Raw genomic sequence first — 19559 nt, forward strand, 5'->3', positions numbered from 1 at the left:
CCCACTGGATTCAGCACTGGGCTGAGCTCCTGGAACTTAAGAGAGGGAGGAGGAATCATATGAGCAAGGAGCTTCAAGATCATGATTGGGAAAACCGCAGACACAGCCGACCCCAGCTAGTGGGAGTTCATGGACTCTGCACTGACAGCTGGGGATCCCGCATAGGACCGAAATAAGTCCTCTGAATGTGGGAGACAGTTGTGTGGCTTGATCTGCTGGGGGATCCAGCAGTGGGACCAGGCCTTATCCTGGTGCCTGAACTGGCTTTTTGGAGCCCATTCCCTACGGCAGGATACCTTGCTTAGCCTTGACACAGAGGGGAGGGGCTTGGTCCTGCCTCAACTTGGTATACCAGACTTTGTTGACTCCCCATGGGAGGCCTTACCTCTTCTGAGAAGTGGTTGGGGGATTAGTAGGGGAGGTGGGGGGCGGGAGAAGGGGAGGGAGGGGAAACTAGGAATAGTATGTAAAATTGAAAAATTTTTAAAGAAAAAAAGAAAAAAAAAGGTGTGCACCACCACAGCAAGTTATGTTTTGTTTGTTTGCTTGCTTTTAAGTGTATGTGTATGGGTGCTTTGCCTGCATGTATGTATATCACATGCATGCAGTGTCCATGGAGGCCAGAAGAGGGCGTCAGATTCTCTGGAGTGGGAGTAATAGGTGGTTGTCAGCCACTATGTGGGTGCCAGGAGTCGAACCCAAGTCCTCTGCAAGAGCAGCCAGTGCTCTTAACCACTGAGCCACCTCTCCAGGCCCAGCATTTTAAAACCCAACTTGGGCTCTATTTGAGATTTTAGTAGGAAAATTGAATGGCTACCCAGTATCTTTGGTATGGCTCACAGGGTGTGGCCTTCAAGTGTCTTGAAATGCATGTGAAACACAATTAATAAAAACTCAGGGTCAGAAATTGAGTTTCAACCTGAAGATCAAAAAAGCAAAACAGCCAACCACTGGCTCTTGCCTCTCCCTCATTCTGAAATGGCGTTCCTGCCTCCAGATTTCTCAGAATGAGACTGTGTCTGAGAACTGTCTCCCCCATCTTATTCCTCTGTAAGGCTGGGATTAAAGGTGTGTGTCATCATAACCTGGTCTGTAAGGCTGACTAGAGGGACTGCTTTACTCTCAGATCTTCAGGCGGTCTTTATTTATTAAATACAATTGCAATGCCACTACAGACATGTATTTCTGTGGTTTGTGTAAGAGACATCCCACAGTGCCACAAAGAAACTTATCTGATGCCCCCAGAGAGGTCACTGAGGTGATCCGACCTCTGACACTTCCTGTGTAGGCCCTGCCAGCAAACACCATGCCTGCATTTTGAGGCAAGATCTCAAACACCACAGGCTGGACTCAAAACTCACCATGCAGCTACAGATGACTGTGATCCTCCTGCCTCCACCTTGAGCATTAGAATGACAGGCACCACCAAGCCCAGTTCCATTTATGGAATGCTAAAGGTCGCACCAGGGCTTTGTGTATGCTAGGATACCATCACTGTATCCTCTGAGCTGCAAGCACTGCACCCAGTGAGCTGCAGGCATGTACCCACTGAGCTGCAAGCACTGCACCCACTTAGCTGCAAGCACTGCACCCACTGAGCTGCAAGCACTGCACCCTCTGAGCTGCAAGCACTGCACCCACTGAGCTGTAAAAACTGTACCCTCTGAGCTGCACGCTGTCTATCCAATCCACTAATAAGTCCCCGACAACTGGTGCAGCTAGATTTATTTCTTCAACACACTGAGTGGAGTTCTTCAGCTCTATTCCAATAAGCTCCAGACAGTGGCCTGGAACTCAGGGCAGGACCCTCTCTCTGCCACTATGAAAGGATGCCCTCTCTCTTCAGGTATGATTCTCTCTGAGAATTTGTTTCTGTTCACAGTGTCTTCCAAGATAGAAACATTCCACCTTGCAAAGAAGCTCCTTAGGCAGGAAGGCAAACAACTCCCTCCAAACAGCTTCAGGAAGTCCCTGAAACTGAGCAGATTCACTAGGCCCCTCCCTGCTGGGGTAAGGAGCTCCTCTGAGACCAGCGGGGGACACTCTCTAGCCTGCAGGCTGTGCAGTGTGTTCCAGGTTCCCAGCCCATGAGCTGTCAGCCCTGCTGTGTGGGCTTTGGTGATGTAGCTGTCTGTGAGTCATTTCTGCTCCTGTAAGTGCCCCAGTAAAACTCTTTGGTTCACCATGTCGGACTCTGGTGGTTTCTGTAGTTCGGGGTGTTTGGCGTTTGGTTCCGTCCACGGTGGGTGACTGGAGTGAGTGTGCTGCATTCCCCAGGAGAAGTTTTGTCACACAGTGCTCACTTTTGATTTTATTCGTGCTGGAGTATACATGTAGTCATGTGCACCACAAGTGCACTCAAAGGTCACAGGACAGCTTCTGGGAGTCAGTTCCCATTCTCTGTCATGTGGGTCCCTCTGGTCAAACTCAGTCAGACTTTTGCAGCAAGTGCCTGCACTTGCTGAGCTGCCTTCCTGGCTCTTCAGGAAGCCCCGCCCCACCCCTAGGCCTCCCAGGAAGCCCCACCCTGGCCCCCAGGACCATCGGCCGTGGCCACTCAGGTGTCTCTCCCTTACCTTTTAATGGTCCTCCTATGGTACACTACTCTCTGCCTTGCATTCTGCCAGGGACGGCGAAAAGAAGCAGGGTCAGCCACAGGTTTCCACAAACAAATTAGCATCCTACAATCAAAAGTTGTAAATCTTAAAATGTAGCTGTGGGAGCCATCCATGATAAGCTAAGTGTGGGCAGGTCACCCAAAGGAAGTTCTTTACTTCCAACCATTATCACCTGCCAGAGTAGGACTCAGCCATCGATAAGTTTAATAGAGGCCTGAGTCTCAGTAGTTTACCCTGAAGCAATACCTGGTTACAGGAGGAACTACAAGCTGAGATTACCTGAGCACCACCCAAGAACAGACAGTCCAAAGGAAATGCCTAACATTCCAACCACTGTAGACAGGGTCACCTGCCAGCACACACTCACCAGGACACCCCTAGACAAATGCCAGCAAATCATGGGTCCTAAACTTCAGAAACCCCTCACCCCACCTTTACTACTATAAAAACCCAATTCTAATTGAGTTCGGGGCTCTCTGGTTATTCCAGTACATTGGATGTGCGGAGAGACTGAGTTTGCAAACTGGATTAAAATAAAGGCTCTTTGCTTTTACATATGGGACTCGGTCTCCTTGTTGGTTTTTGGGGGTACTTTGAGGATTTGGGCATAACAGTAACGTGACTTTAAGCCTGACCTCGAGGTTGTAAAATATCTTTGACCCACACCTGGTCTTGATTTTACTATAAGAAGAGACTCAAAACCTGCTCCTGAGACTCAAAACCAACTCCCATGGTCAGTGTCAAAAGCCCAAACTCTGCCCTGTGGCCCCTGTGAACTGGAAGGTTTTTGCCCTGTGGTGACTGGAATAAAGCTTCCTTCTGGTTCCTAGACTTCGGGGGTCTGTACCCCATTATTTGCCTGCCTTTGGGATCCAACTGTTGTAGGAGCGGCAGGCTGTGTTCTTGCCACCCGGCTCCCTGCTGCCAGCTAGCTTTACCCAAAATAATTACACGGAAACTGTATTCTTTTAAACACTGCTTGGCCCATTAGCTCTAGCCTCTTACTGGCTAATACTCATATCTTGATTAACCAATTTCTAATAATCTGTGTAGCACCACAAGGTGGTGGCTTACTAGGGAGGATCTTAACCTGCATTCATCTTGGAGAGGAGAGCTATATAGCGTCTGCCTCATTGCCTTCTTCTCAGCATTCTGTTCTGTCTACTCCGCCTACCTAATTTTCTGTCCTATCAAAGGGCCAAGGCAGTCTCTTTATTAACCAATGAAAGTAAGACATAGACAGAAGGCCCACCTACATCATTTCCCCTTTTTCTGTTTAAACAAAAAAGAAAGGCTTTCACTTTAACATAGTAAAATTACATATAACAAAACAGTTATCAAGCAAGAATTACAGTTACAATATTTATATCTAGTTTATCTTTTATCATAACTAAGTAAAACTATAACTATCAACACTTCCACCTGTGACACCTTGGCTGTCCCCAAGCCTCATCACCTCAGTATCAGCATTGGGAGGTAACTTTCTGAAGACACAGACAGGGTTCCAGGAGCCTGGGAAATGATGCGGGACCTGATGTCCTCAGACAGGCAGGAGGTAGTCTAGGCACCAGATTGTAGTGGCTTTGAACACAGATAGAAGGATTCAAGGAGCTTGGGGGGGGGTCCAGTGGATTAGAGAGAGCAGTCAGTGTTGAGCCCTACTGGAGCCACAAGGGGAGAAGAGGGACATTGCAGATAAACTGCACACTCATAGCCTTGCTGCCTGCACAGCTGGGGCAGAGTCAACAGTCTGTGGCAGGCAGTAGACAGGTGTTATTGTCTGGTTACCTTTTTCACAAGCTAGAACCATTCAGGAAGAGGGACAGATGGAGAAAGTACCTCCATGAGATCGACTTGTGGGCAACCCTTGGGGCATTTTCTTCATTACAGATTGATGGAGAGGGCCCAGCCCACTGTGGGTGGTCCCATCCCTAGGCACATGGTCCTGGCTGAGCCAAGTTATGGGGAGCAAGCCAGTAAATAGCACCCTTCATGGCCTCTACGTCAGCTGGGGCCTCCAGGTTTCTACCTTGAGTAGGAGTCTGTGAGGTGAAGTTTTGGTCATGGTATTTTACCGTAACAATAGAAAGCTAAGCAGGACAACAGCAGTAGGAAGTCACTACCCTGAGAATCCCTTGGGAGGGTTGGAGGGATAGCTCAGCCTCAGAGCACTTGCTGCCCTTGCAGGAGGCCCACAGCTGTAGACAGTGACTCTGCTTTCTGTCCCCAAAATCACACAGAAACTGTACTAATTACAACACTGTTTGGCCAATGGCTCAGGAGTATTCCTACCTAGTTCTTACATCTTAAATTAACCCATTTTTATTAATCTGTGTATTGCCTGTGAGGCGTGTTACTCCTTCGGCAGCTAGTCCCACTGACTCTGCCTATTCTCTCTCAGTCTCTGTTTGGATTTCCATCAGGTTCTGCTCTGCTAAGCCATTGGCCAAAAAAGCTTTATTCATTAACCAATAAAAGCAACACATATATAGAAGAACGTCCCATATCACACAGCCACCAATAACTCCAGCTCATGGGGAATATGACGCCCTCTTCTGGTCTCTGTAAGTACCACATCCACATACCTCCTGACACACATAAGTGAAATTAATAAAAATAAATTTTGTGCTGTGTGGTGGTGTAAGTCTTTAATCCCAGCACTTGAGAGGCAAAGGCAGGTGAATCTCTGTGAGTTTGAGAAAAATTTAAAAAACAAAAAACAGTCCCTTGAGCTGTCAGACTGTCTGCTCCCTGCCTACAGTGAGGTAAAGAGCCATGACACCCTTCACCATGGCAACCGGGAGCCAAGACAAACTTTTTCACCTTTGGAGAGGATTCTGTCCGGATTTATGTCAGTGATGGACAGCTGGATATTCAACCAACAGATTTGCAAGGCAGGGCTCAGAGGGGCCAGCAAAAGGGCTCGGTAGGTAAAGTGCTTGCCACCAAGCCTCACCGCTGAGTTCAAACCCCAGACCCACACGGTGGCAGGAGAGAACCGACTCCCACAGGTTGTCCTCTGGTCGGTGTACACACTCCCATGCATGCACACACAGTGAAAAAATAAGAACTCTGTCACTGTCAGGGACGTGGGCAGGAGCGCTGTGGGGAACACTCCGTGGGGCTGAACTGCCTTCGCCCTTTCTGGGCTGTTGGCCCTCCCTCACAAGGCTGTCAGGGACACCAGCACCGAGCTTGTAATCACATTCTCCACCCCAAGCGTGAGTGTGGGGTTCTCTGTGGCCCCGCTGAGAGCCACCTGGTCCAAGCACCCCAGTAAGTCCATTTGTTAAGCAAATGTCGTTTGACCAACTCATCACTTAGAACTAATCAAATGGAATTAAAATTTTATTAAAATTTCATTCACTGTGTGCGTTTGTGTGCGTGAGCGTGTGTGTGCATTTGTGTGCTGGCTGTGCTTGTCACACCCACGTGGCGGGCAACAGGTTACTTTCCTCTTGGTCTGTACCCTCTAATCACTTAGAATGAATAACGTCAACGAGGTTGCGGAGATGGCTCAGCAGCTGAGAGAACCCGCTGCTCGCAGAGGCTCCAGGTTTGGTTCTCAGCACCCACATTGCGGTTCCCAAGTCTCTAACTCCAGTTCCAGGGGATCTCTGCAGGCACCAGGTACATACATGGTGCACAATATACATGCAGGCAAAACTCATACACATAAAATAAAAATAAATCTTTTTAAAATTTGAAAAATATTAAGTATCAGTACAGGCTCTTGACACAGGCAGTCGCGTGCCACCAACAGGAGGGTGTGGTCTGGCCCCGCCCACTGGCGCGAGGCCCCGCCCACTCTGCCTTCGCCCTTCTAAGGAGCCTCAACTCAGGTTTGAGGCAGCACTTTGGGCTCTGGCTCCCACCTCAGCGGCAGCATGATGACCTTCTCGGGACACTTCAGCATCACCAAGTGGCTGCCTTCCTCCGTGGGCTTCAGGAACGCCCGCAGCAGGATCTGCAGGCATACGGGGAAGTCCCTCCTGCTGTCTACCCTTCAGCCCCATCCAGATGGATCTCCAGGATGGCCCGCCACCCTGCTGGAACCTCACCAGGTATTCATTCACTCGGTTAACACCAATTAAGCGCCTACAGTATGCCTGAGGTAGGACTTCTCAACCTTGGCTCTGTGGACCGCTTGGGGTTGCGTCTCTGCTGTGGGACATCGCGTGTGTGTTGTAGGGTGCTGGGCGTCCCCCCTCTCAGGATACAAGGGAAACTCTGCCCTCTTCCACCAGAAAGTTGCCCACCTGTCTTGGTTCACACCACCTGGAAGCGCCACTGAGGAAGAACAGTCCCTGTCTGGAGCACCAAGCTGACCACCCAGCCTGGGCTAAGCCCAAGTTCAGATAGATGACCACGCCCACACAAAGCCCACCAACTAAGGCCACGCCCAAACCGCGCCCCAAACAGAATCATACCCCGTCAGAAAAATCTCTTTTGTTACACACCTCTCCTAAATTTCAGGCCTGCTGCCTAGAGAGACACATGTAGTGATTTCACAGAGCCACGCCCACCGCTAAGCCACGCCCGCCGGGAGTTGGGCCTCTACCGGGCAGAGCCCATCCAGCTGGGATTGGGCACCCTTCCTTGAGAGGACACTGGTGGGTGCTGGAGAGTGCAGGAAGACGCTGGGGTGATGCCCGAGCCATCCCCCCACCCCCGGCGGCAGGGCAGGCAGGCGTTCTCAGAGTCCAGCAGTCTATTGGGAAAGGGGGCTGATGAGCCTCTGGGAGTCGGCTCTGCCTGCGGAGAGGACCGATCTGCACCAGGCTGCCTTTGAAGGCAGTGTCTGAACTCACGCCGCCTTCGAACATACAACGGTCAGTCTCCCAACTCTACCTGAGGGCTGAGGGTCTTGAGACTGTTCTTTTACATTTTTCATTTTTTTTATTGCTTGTTTGTGTGTGTGGGTTCACATGCCAAGGCCAAAAGATGGAGGTCAGGGGATGACAAGTGGGAGTTGGTTCTCTTCCACCACGTGGGTCCTAGGAATGGAACTCAGGTGGTCAGGCCTGGCAACAAATGCCATTGCCCCTGAGCCTTCATCAGACTGACAGTTTCCTTTTTTTTTTTATTTCAATACAAGTCTTTTATTGTCCCAAAAGACACCCCAAATCGTATTAAAATTCTGAGCTTGTTTCTGGGACTGGTACCTTAGGTCTACTCATCAGCCTGCTGCACTGTTCCCTTTTCAGACACATAGATACCATCCAAGAACTTCCTGATATCCTTGTTCTTAACTGTTGTGGCCTTCTGTATCAGAGCCGCCGAGTTTGAAACAAGTTCAATATAATTTTCTTCAAGGATTAATTCATCCTTCTGGGCTTGAGAGACAGAACAAGCAACGCCTGTCCTCATCCGAACCCTGCGGATGTATTTTTCACCCAAGAAATTTCAGATTTCAACCAAAGACCCATTCTCCTGAATAACGACGTTGATGGGGAAGTGAGCATACACAGACCTCATCTTGTAGCGGAAGCCCAGTGTAACACCCTTGATCATGTTTTGAACGTGGCTGCAGATGGTTCTGACGGTGGCCAGTTTCTTCCTGTTGCCCCACCATTTGTCAACCCGGAGCCTCTTCTTCTTCCCAAGAAGGCTCAGCTCTACGTTGATGTGATTGAAGTCCCTCCGGAGGGTTCCTCTGGGGCCCTTCACAATGACTGTGCGCCCCTTCAGAGTGATGTCCACATTTTCTGGAATGTCGACCGTCTGATTGCTGAGAATGGTCTTCATTCTCACAGTAGATGGGGCAAAGAGAGCGACAGTTTCCTTTTTATAAAGAAGTAGGAACAGGGGTTATGGCTCCATGTATAGTCTCCGCTGTCTGAAGAGCTAGGCCTAGGATGAGCTCTCCGTCCTTGGTTGGTGGTGTGGAATAGGAAATTCAGGGTGAAGAGGAGAAAGCTAGTGAATAAATTACACTCAGAGAGGAAAGAGACTCCGGTTCTCACGGGAGTGAGTCTTCAGGTGTCAGGGTAGGTCTTACCTGGGTCTCCCTGGACAGAAATGGGGACACGGGGATGTCCAGGACACTCGGGAGATGCTTGGCTGCTCTTCTGGGGAGGAGATAATTCCACTCTGGGTAGGTGCATCTCTGGCAAGAACTGCAGCTGCCATTGGGACAGGAGGAGGACTCGGTAGGGGCTGCTGGGAGAGCTTTGGAAGCCCTTTCTGAGGGATAGACCACAGGCTTTTGTGGAGTCAGGCCAGGGCTGTGCTCACTCTGGCACTGGCTTTGACCGCCTGTTCCCGAGACACACACAGAGGCAGACTTTGTGAGTCTGGGTATACTGAGGAGTGGTCTGTCAGCAGTCTTCACTGTTGAGGCTTCAGACTGACACGGGAGGGAGCAGATCAGAGGCTGGGCATGGTGGCTTACCTCTAGAATATCAGCACTCAGGAGGCAGAGGCAGGGGGATCTCTGTGAGTTGGAGGCAATCCAGTCTACATAGTGAGTTCCAGGACAGCAAGGGCTACCCAGAGACATTGGAAAAAAAAAAAAACAGCACCAAAAAGCCAGATCATGGCTGGAGAGATGGCTCAGGAACTAAAGGTGACTGCTCTTCCAGGGCTTCTGAGTTCTGTCCCCAGCTCCCAGCTCCGAGCTGCCTTTAATTTAGCTCAAGCTCTGGGGGACCTGATGCCCGTTTCCGGCCTCTGGTGGGACCACATGCATCAGGGCAGTGGTTGGAGTAGTTGCTGCACAAGCATGAGGGCCAGAGTTTAGAGACAGGTGACCCAGATCCATGTGGCCGGGAAGAAGACTCAAGGCAGTGAGCTCTGGGTTGACCGAGGGGGATCGGAGAGCAATTCCCAGAACCAGCCTGTGGTAGTTTGAATGTAATTTGCCCCCATAAGCACTACTGGGAGGAGTGGGGTGACTTTCTTGGAATGGGTGTGGCCTTGTTGGAGGAAGAAAGGGCGTCACTGTCGGGGTTGGCTTTGAGGTTCCCTAAGTTCAAGGTCCCACCCAGTGTTTCAGTCCACTTCCTGTTGCCTTCAGATGAAGATGTAGTTAGCACCATGTCTGCCTGCATGCCCCCACGCTCCCCAAATTGATGATAATGGACTGAACCTCTGAACTGTAAGCCACCACAACGAAATGTTTTCTTTATAAGAGTTGCCATGGCCATGATGTCTCCTCACAGAAATGAAAACCCTAAGGTATGATCTCAGGCCTCTTCACATGTGTGTGCACACACATGGATACAAACACACACAGGTGCACCTGCAGTTGCCCAAGTACACACACAAAGACACACATAGGTGTGCATGCACCCCCTAAACACACACTAAAACAGGAAATAGGGAAAAGAATTAGGTTTGTGCCTTGGCTTTACAGATGCTGCACACTCTGGAAGGTTCCCCACTTTCAGAGCAGCTGTGGTGAGTACCACACATTCTGTAAGGTTCCTCACTTTCAGAGCAGCTGTGGATACCACACACTCTGCAAGGCTCCCCACTTTCAGATCAGCTGTGATGGGTATCACACACTCTGCAAGCCCACCCCCCTTTCAGGGCAACACTGGGAATGGAAAGTAGGCCGCCATCACATGTTAGGGAGAGGGGCGTCTAGAGCTGGTGACATGTCCTCTGATTGCTTAGCTCTGGAGGCTTGTTTTGATGAGGAACATGACATCCACCTGGCATCTGCTAGAACACGTGTGCCCTTCAGTTCCTTACATGGAGTGAGGAGGCCTGGGGATCTTTTCAGGACACAGGTCCCATGTTCTGAAGATGTCCTGAGCCTTCTGTGAGCTATATAGCCCGAGGTCATGGCTAGGGGTCTCCCTTAGGAGAGTCCAGGGGGCACGTTTTCCTGGCTCTGCACTCAAATGTCATGGGCCTGGGAGGCACAGCAGTTTGAGAGCCTGTTAGGTTTTTTATCACCTCAGGGTCACCCAGAGAAGTGCAAGAGTGCCCCTCTCTGGGCACCTGAGTTGGAAGACAGATGGTTTTCAGGAGGCTTGAAGTCTCAGGGACAGGTTTAGTTGGAGTTGTAGGCCAGTTCCTCTCCACGTGCTGTGGGCTAAGGGAGAGCACTCAGTGTTTGCTGCGTGGCACTATTCTGGGAATGATGTGGACAAACATCTCCTCACCCCTGTGGGACAGAGGACAGACAAAGCAAAGGAGCAAAGGACAGACACCACCAAGTTCAGCGTGGTGAACCGGTGTGTTCACCGGGGTTTCTCACAGGAGCAGAAGTAACTCAGAGACAGCCTAACCGGCAGAGCATACCCTCCTCGCTCGGTTGACAGCCCACAAGAGTTGGAACCCCAGAGCTCCACAGCCTACAGGCCAGAGTGTCCCCCTCAGTGATCCTTCTTGCTGCTGTGACCTTGGAGAGGGAGGGATTTTGTAAACTTGCTAAATTTCAAGGACTCACTGAGCTCTAAGGGTCACTGGGTCACCACAAGTATAAGAGGGTGGAGGAGCCAAGGGTTGATGGAGCGTTCCCAGCCAGCTACCAGAATGCCACTGCAGGACAGTCCCAAGGTTCAGGGCTGAAAAAAAGTTTACTGGACTAGGATTAATATAAAGGGTTTGTGTGTGTGTGTGTGTGTGTGTGTGTGTGTGTTTGACCCTTCAAAAATTTTATTTTTATGTGTGTGTGTGTGTGTTTTGCCTGCATATCTGTCTGTGTCTGTGAAAGACAGAAAAGGTCATCAGATCTCCTAGAACTAGAGTTACAGATGGTTGTGAGCTACCATGTGGGTGCTGGTTACCGAACCCTCTGGAAGAGCAGCCGGTGCTCTTAACTGCTGAGCCTCCAGCCTCCTCCCCCCTTTTCAGCAGCTCACTGAGTCTACTGTTCCTCACATGCACGTGAGTATGGTGCTGCCCACTGGGGCACAGGCAACTGTTTTGGGCAGGGTCTCTTTGCTGGGAAGAGACACCATGACCACAGCAACTCTTATAAAGGAAAACATTTAATAGCTGAGAGGTCCATTATGATAACGGCAGCATGCAGACAGACATGGTGTTAGAGAAAGAGCTGAGAGTCCTACATCTTGAAGGAAATGGTGTGCTAAACTGGGTATAGCGTGAGCATATGAGACCCCCATCCTGCCTCCACAGTGACACATTCCCCTTCCTCCAACAAAGCCACACCTCCTAATGGTGGCCATTCCTATTCAGTTCCCCACAGCCACCCACTGATGTCCACCTCACACAGACAAGCGAGTATCCGTGAATAACCCCTCAGCTGGGGGTGGGCCTTATGAACCCCTCTGATGGGGGTCCTTTTGAAAAGTCATTTCTAGCCAGGGGTGGTGGTGCACGCCTTTAATCCCAGCACTCAGGGGTCATAGGCAGGCAGATCTCTGAGTTCGGGGCCAGCCTGGTCTACAGAGTGAGTTCCAGGACAGCCAGGGCTACAACAGAGAATCCCTGTCTCGAAAAACAAAAAAGAAAACAAAAAATAAAAATAAAGTCCTGCGTCCTGAGCACGTGGGGGACGGAGGCCATCTTGCAGCCTGTGGACTGAAGTCATGCAGATAGGCTTGGCAGTTAGCACCTTTCTCCCCCGAGCCAGTCCTGAGTTAGAGGTTTTGTGTTGGGTGGGTGGCCCCAGTACCTTTCCGGTTAGGTGAGCATAGAGGAGCATGGGGATGGGGCTCCAGCCTCATCCTGCTGGCCTGGGGGCGTGGCCAGGCGGGGTTCTGCCCACCAGACCCCCACCTGTTTTGTTCTCTGTAGACCCGGTCCAAGTTCCTCAGTGCCTCAGACAGAGTGACTTGTCTGCTCAGTTCTCGTCACCCGAACCAGCTCTGGCTGCTGCGGCTCCAGCTCCCACAACAGTGCAGTGACTGCCTCAGGACACCATCTCTGGAGACTCCAGCTTTATCACGTGGCTCCTCCCTCCGTGAGCTTCAGGAAAGTGCAGTCACCCTCCTGGATCCTCGCCAGGTCAATTCAGCCAACACTCATTAAGCGCCTACAGTATGCCCGGGGTAGGACATTCGGGGTTAGGTCATTGCTGTGCGGAGGTGGTAGGGATCTGGCAACCTCGGTTCTCTCCTGAGGGATGCCTGGTAAACTCCACTCTCCTCATTTGACTTATTAGTCAAATTGAATTACCTTCTTTAGTGTTTTTTGTAGGACTTGCATATCATCAGCAGTAACCTTCTCTAAGGCTTGTATCTTATGAGTAGTAAGTTTTAGTTTTTCTAGGATTCGTATCGTCTCAGTCAATTTCTCATAATCGGCACAGTTATCAAACCATTTTAAGGATAAAATGTGAATTATCAGACTGATAATAATTACTGCCGACATTACATTGATCCCAGCTAATTTGTTATTTCCTCGTTGATTTTTTTCTACCTACATTCCATCCGTAGAGGCAGTGAACAGGGTCTTTATATAGAAAGGTTTTAAAATTATCCTTTCCCATTTTTACTTTTCTAAAATTTTATTTGAGATTTATTTATTTTGATATTCATTTATTTTAATTAATTAAATAGCCTAGTTTACCATTTAGAAGTTCCCAAGTGTCTTACCAGTTCTGATGCCTCCGATGAGTGGATGTAGTGATGATGTTTGACCAGCAGGTGGAGCAGCAAGCACAGCACCAAGGCAGCTGTGGCAGATCCAGGTACAGAAGCTGAGCTGACTCAGCACTTTAGGAACATGGGCGACCACTTTCTGGAGGTTCGGGCAATCAACCAGGCTGGTCTCTACCTTGGTGCTTGAGAGCGCCAGGTAGAATTGGCCTGAGAGGAGAGCTGTGTTACCGGGGTCTTGCTGGAGATGCCTATAAGCCATGGGATATGGCTTTTACTGCCTGCCGTGTGTGGTTTCATAACTATCGCTGCAAACTTCCAAGCCCCGAGCAGGTCTCAAGGCAAGCTCAGCTGCCTGAATTGGCAGCCCAGAGAGGGGTTCAGAAAACTCCCCAAATGAAGGAAAGCATCTTAGGAGGGGGATGGGGAAAAAGTGAAGTGTGCGCCCGGGTGCTCGCCTACCACAGCGGGTTGGTATGGCAGAAACGGATGCCCGACACTGAGTGTAAGATGAAAATGATTTCTTTTGCCATTTATTAATAAACGAATCCAGTGCAAAATATAAAAAGCATAAAAGGGGGGTAAAAAAACTGAGGCAAATCCAAACTGCGAAAATACACTTCCATCTCTTGCTTCCCTTCTTAAAGGGCTCGCGCTCCCTACTCCCCCTTCTTCCCAGTCTTGTCAATCATTTATGTAAACCTTGTCTCTCAGACTGGATAATGGACCTGTGACAGAATTCCCATCACACTTTGCTCGTTTCCACATCCTATACCCATTTCAACAACTTCTACCTGTCCCACAACCTCACCCATTTCCACCACGTGTGCTCATTCCAGCTCCTCTACTCATATCCAAACCTGCACACATTTCCCAAAGCCAAGCCCGATTTCAACAACCTCTACCCATACCCAAACCTATACACATCCCAACAACTTGTGCCTAGACCCAGTGCCAGCAAGGGTGAGCGTTAGAGCTCTGGCGCTGGGTAGATATCCAAACTTAGGCTGTACTTAGAGCCGCAACAGGGCAGCTCAGCTCTGGAGGGAATGGTGTCCTGACTTGCTGGGAAGCTAGGCTACCGAGAGCTGGGGTGAGGTGGAGAATGGTCTCCCCATAGGATATAGCAATCCTGCTCCTTTCCCAGAGAGCCGCTGCAGCTGAGCTCTGCTCTGCTTCCCTAGAGATGGCGCTGATTTCAGGGTCAAACTGGGTTTCTTTCACTGGTCCTTTTTAGCCTTTTGACTCTAGATTTAGGGCCAGGGTATGCATGCATATATATATTGTTTTTTCGAGACAGGGTTTCTCTGTGATTTTGAGCCTGTCCTGGAACTAGCTCTAGACCAGGCTGGTCTCGAACTCACAGAGATCCGCCTGCCTCTGCCTTCCGAGTGCTGGGATTATAGGCGTGCGCCACCATCGCCCGGACAGGGCATATTTCTTTCTCTGGCTCTGATTTCAGGGCCAGGGCGGGTTTCTTTGGCTGGTCCCTTTTCCGTACATTCTCCCCTTTCTGTTTGTTACTAAACAGCTGCAGGCGGGATAAGGGACGACATTTTCCTTAGACTACTTCCTGCTGAATCGGAGCATCGGGGTTCTTGGGATAATATTTATTTATTTATTTATTTATTTATTTATTTATTTATTTATTTTTATTCGGCCTCCTCCCAGGCTCCCATTTCCCTCCCCCTCCACCCACTCCTCTCCCCCTCCCTCTCCAGCCCCAAGAGCAGTCAGAGTTCCCTACACTGTGGAAAGTCCAAGGTCCTCCCCCCTCCATCCAGGTCTAGTAAGGTGAGCATCCAAACAGGCTAGGCTCCCACAAAGCCAGTACATGAAGTAGGATCAAAACCCAGTGCCATTGTCCTTGGCTTCTCATCAGCCCTCATTGTCCACCGTGTTCAGAGAGTTCGGTTTTGTCCTATGCTTTTTCAGTTCTAGTCTTGATGAGCTCCCAATAGATCAGTCCCTCTGTCTCAGTGGGTGGGTGCACCCCTTGCGGTCTTGACTTCCTTGCTCATGTTCTCCCTCCTTCTGCTCCTCGTTGGGACCTTGGGAGCTCATTCCGGTGCTCCAATGTGGGTCTCTGTCTCTATCTTCATCCATCGCCAGATGAAGGTTCTATGGTGATATGCAAGATATTCATCAGTATGGCTATAGGATAGGGCCAGTTCAGGTTCCCTATCCTCAGCTGCCCAACGAACTAACTGGGGACATCCCCCTGGGCACCTGGGAGCCCCTCTAGGTTCAAGTCTCTTGCCAACCCTAAGATGGCTCCCTTAATTAAGATATATGCTTCCCTGCACCCATATCCATCCTTCCTTTATCCCTACCATCCCAATTCCCCAAGTTCCCCCCATCCTCCCCTTCTCACTTTTCTCTCCCCATCTCCCCTTAGCCCTATCCCACCCCCAAGATCCCAATTTTTTGCCTGGCAATCTTGTCTACTTCCCATATCCAGGAGGAAAACTGTGTGTTTTTCTTTGGGTTCACCTTCTTATTTAGCTTCTTTAGGATCACAAATTATAGACTCAATGTCCTTTATTTATGGCTAGAAACCAATTATGAGTCAGTACATCCCATGTTCATCTTTTTGGGTCTGGGGCACCTCACTCAGGATAGTGTTTTCTATTTCCATCCATTTGCATGCAAAATTCAAGAAGTCATTGTTTTTTACCGCTGAGTAGTACTCTAATGTGTATATATTCCACACTTTCTTCATCCATTCTTCCATTGAAGGACATCTAGGTTGTTTCCAGATTCTGGCTATTACAAATAATGCTGCTATGAACATAGCTGAACAAATGTTTTTGTAGTATGATAGGGCATCTCTTGGGTATATTCCCAAGAGTGGTATTGCTGGGTCCTGGGGTAGGTTGATCCCGAATTTCCTGAGAAACAGCCACACTGATTTCCAAAGTGGTTGGACAAGTTTGCATTCCCACCTGTAATGGATGAGGGTACCGCTTCCTCCACAACCTCTCTAGCAAAGGCTATCATTGGTGTTTTTGATTTTAGCCATTCTGACAGGTGTAAGATGATATCTCAAAGTTGTTTGGCAACCCACTGACTGGGAGAAGATCATCACCAACCCCGCAATAGACAAAGGTGTGATCTCCAAAATATATAAAGAACTCAAGAAACTAGACTTTAAAATGCTAATTAACCCAATTAAAAAATGGGGCACTGAACTGAACAGAGAATTCTCAACAGAAGACATTCAAATGGCCAAAAGACACTTAAGGTCATGCTCATCCTCCTTAGCAATCAGGAAAATGCAAATCAAAACAACCTTGGGATAATCTTTTTTTTAATTTATTTTATTCTTTTGTAATTAAAATTTTTGCCTCCTCCCCATTTCCCATTTCCCTCCCCCTCCTCCCAAATTGCCCCCTCCACCTCTCCCCCTCCTCTCCCCCTCCCCCCCACTCCAATCCCCCTCCCTCTCAATACTGAAGAGCAGTCCAAATTCCCTGCCCTGCAGGAAGTCCAAGGTCCTCCCACTTCTATCTAGGTCCAGGAAGGTGAGCATCCAAACAGGCTAGGCTCCCACAAAACCAGTTCATGTATTAGGATCGAAACCTAGTGCCACTGCCCTTGGCTTAATCTTGATCTTCGTCCTCAGGATGTCACCAGGCACTGCCGGTCTCTGGCTCTGTAGTTAGGTAGTTCTGTAACAGTAATTGGTTAAAGTCTTTTGGATCTGTTGTTGAAGAAATCTAAAGAGGAAGTTTATGAGGCAGCTCACAATTAGTAGGACTAAGAGAAAGGAGAGGAGCTAAGAAGGCTCACTTCCAGATGCATATTTGACTAGCGGTGACCCGTTGGGTAGATAGATCAAGATGTTTCTGGTTTTGAAGATCCATTTGTAGTTGCTGGATCTTATCTTTAACTACACCTGATTGTAGAAACATAGAATCATAGAAACAACATTCTTTCCCAAGAAAGAGAGAAAGATCACCTCTCTCTGCTGTAAGTTCAGTACTCTGCAATTTTATAGTACTACAGTGTCCAGCAAATCTATTTTTCCTTGAAGGGTAAGGATAGTCTGAGCCACCCATTGGAAACATGGTATGAATTCGGAGGAAAACCAGGGTAAATGGCCAGGGAAGCAGTCAGTCCTGCTGTTCCAGGGGCTGCATCTGCAGTTATGCCCAGGGCTGCTAGAAAGTGTATGACTTGGGTTGCTCGTTTGCCACGCCATGCAGCCATGAACTTGGCGATGAAAATTGGCAAGGGTTCTTTACTAGGGATCACCCTTGATTTAGAAAACAGTGACACCAGGGCACAAGCCCCAGTCCACCTAGCAGGTAAGCAGCGATAAGTGATTACCACAGAGAATCTAGGTGTCGTGAGTGCTCAGACACCACAGAGAATCTAGGCATTGCCAGTGCTCGGACACCACAGAGAATCTAGGCATTGCCAGTGCTCGGACACCACAGAGAGTCTAGGCATTGTCAGTGCTCAGACACCACAGAGAATCTAGGGGCTGGGTAGTCGTACTGACTGTAGAAGCCAGGATGCCCACAAGGTGTGTTCCGAGGAGTTGAAACAGTCTGCGATAACAAAGAGAGATAAGGGGTAGTAGTGACATTGACTTCCAGTAGTTAACAAGTGGTGAGGTGAGAGAATCTAATAGGACAATGGGTGAGGCCACTAAGGGTGGGTGAGAGTTTGACCCTGGAGGGACACACAACCAGCATTCTCCAAAGAGGCCAGGCTGATGGTTACTCAGTAGCTGATATGCAGTAGTTAGGGTCTGGAACAAGAGAAGGTGTGACAGGGAGCTGAGGTCATTATCATCAATAAAGTCATAGCAAGGCCGTGAGAACCTTCAAGGGGCTTTGGAACTCTTCTGCTGTGTCCATACCTAGGGGTCGAGAAAGCGGGAAGTGCAAAAATCCCCCAGTCTTCATGAAAAGCAGAGTGTTTTCTTGAATATGCATTAGGTCTCCAGCAGTCTCCAGACCCTACCACCTGAGTGGTCTGGTTGAAATGCTGGGTATACATTTCTTGAATCTGAAATCTCCATACATAGAGCTCACTAATGACAGGGGTGAGTACGGAGGAGGAGGAGGAGGAGAGGGAAGGCATGACCCAGCAGGGTGGGGCTCAGTTATTAGCAGGTGTGTGAGGGCTCATTCTTCTGAGACTATAGGCAGGCTGGTAGTCTGTATACAGTTTTAGGGACTGCCCCTTTGCTAGTTGACAGGCGCAGGTAAGAGTGATTACTTCAGCCTGCTGGTTTATGGTTTGCACTGAAAGGGTCTGTACTTCAACTACTCAGGTGTCTAAAACCATAGCATGTCCTGCTTTACGTCCTCCTTCATATGGGAGGAGCTGCCATCTGAGCGCCATGGACAAGTCCTTCATATGGGAGGAGCTGCCACCTGAGTGCCGTGGACAAGTGACTGCAGGGAACACAGAGAGAGGGGGTGATTAACCAGGAGATGGGGAGCTGAAGCTGGAGGAGGAGGGCCTGTTAAACCTTAGACAATCACGCACTAACAGGGGTCAGAAAAGGTTCATGTGAGGGTTTGAGGGATGCTTTCTATAGGGATAGGCAAGAAGAGAGAAAGAAGGAATCGAAGAACCTAAGAAGCCTGTCGTCCCTAAAATAATAGAATTTCACCTTTGTAGTAGGGGCTGTGTGTGAGTGGCTGGACTGAGGGTTTTCTGTCTAGGATAGGCTTAAGTTCCCTGGGGCTTTGGAGAGAGAGTGGGTATTGGGCCTTAGTTATATATTTGATAGGGTTTGTAGTTGGATGATAAAAAAGAGGGTTGTGTTTGGCTATAAAAGGGTTTGGGGTGTCACACACCTGATGACCTGCTTGAGAGAAAAGGAATATCAGAATGTGTAGATCGGAGGAGCGGGGAATGGCTGCTGAGCCTGGGGTCAAGAAAATAGAGGGAGAAAAGGAAAGAGGATCCCATTTTGGTTAGGAGGCCCCTTCCCAACAAGGGGGGCAGGTTAGTACCACTAGGGAAGAGTGGGTGGGGGAATACCCCTAAAGATGCAGTTAAATGGTAGGGTTTGGTGAGCCTGGTAAGGTGGTCCCCCTACTCTGACAATGGAAGAAGAGGGTAAGGTAGGTCTGGATGTAAAGAGACCTGTCTCTCCGGTGCTGTGATGACGTCCACCTGAGGCTCACGGTAGGAAATGACAGCATGGGCCCTGTTGCTCATCCACAGCCAGACCAAGGAGATTGACTGAAGGCAGTCTGGGTTTGATATCCCTGTGTTCCACATGGCATGGGAACACTCAACACTCCAACGTCCTTCTTGATGGTCCAGGGGGCTTACAAGGGTTTGGACAGGCCCACACCTGGTGACCCTCCTGACAACATTTGTAACAAGGACACTTTTGGAGGACAGGAAATCTGCACTGTTTTGGCCACATGAGAGGCTTTAGCCATCATCAGGT

The 19559-nt window shown here is 49.3% G+C and overlaps 2 pseudogenes; both read right to left on the reverse strand.

The window, feature by feature from the left end:
* LOC130862527 (non-receptor tyrosine-protein kinase TNK1-like) overlaps window positions 1–19559 on the reverse strand; it is a 414731-nt pseudogene that overhangs the window by 135270 nt on the left and 259902 nt on the right.
* On the reverse strand, window positions 7711–8373 carry LOC130862530 (60S ribosomal protein L9-like; annotated as a pseudogene).

Source organism: Chionomys nivalis, chromosome 20 (genome assembly GCF_950005125.1).
Source record: "Chionomys nivalis chromosome 20, mChiNiv1.1, whole genome shotgun sequence".
Classification (NCBI taxonomy): Eukaryota; Metazoa; Chordata; class Mammalia; order Rodentia; family Cricetidae; genus Chionomys; species Chionomys nivalis.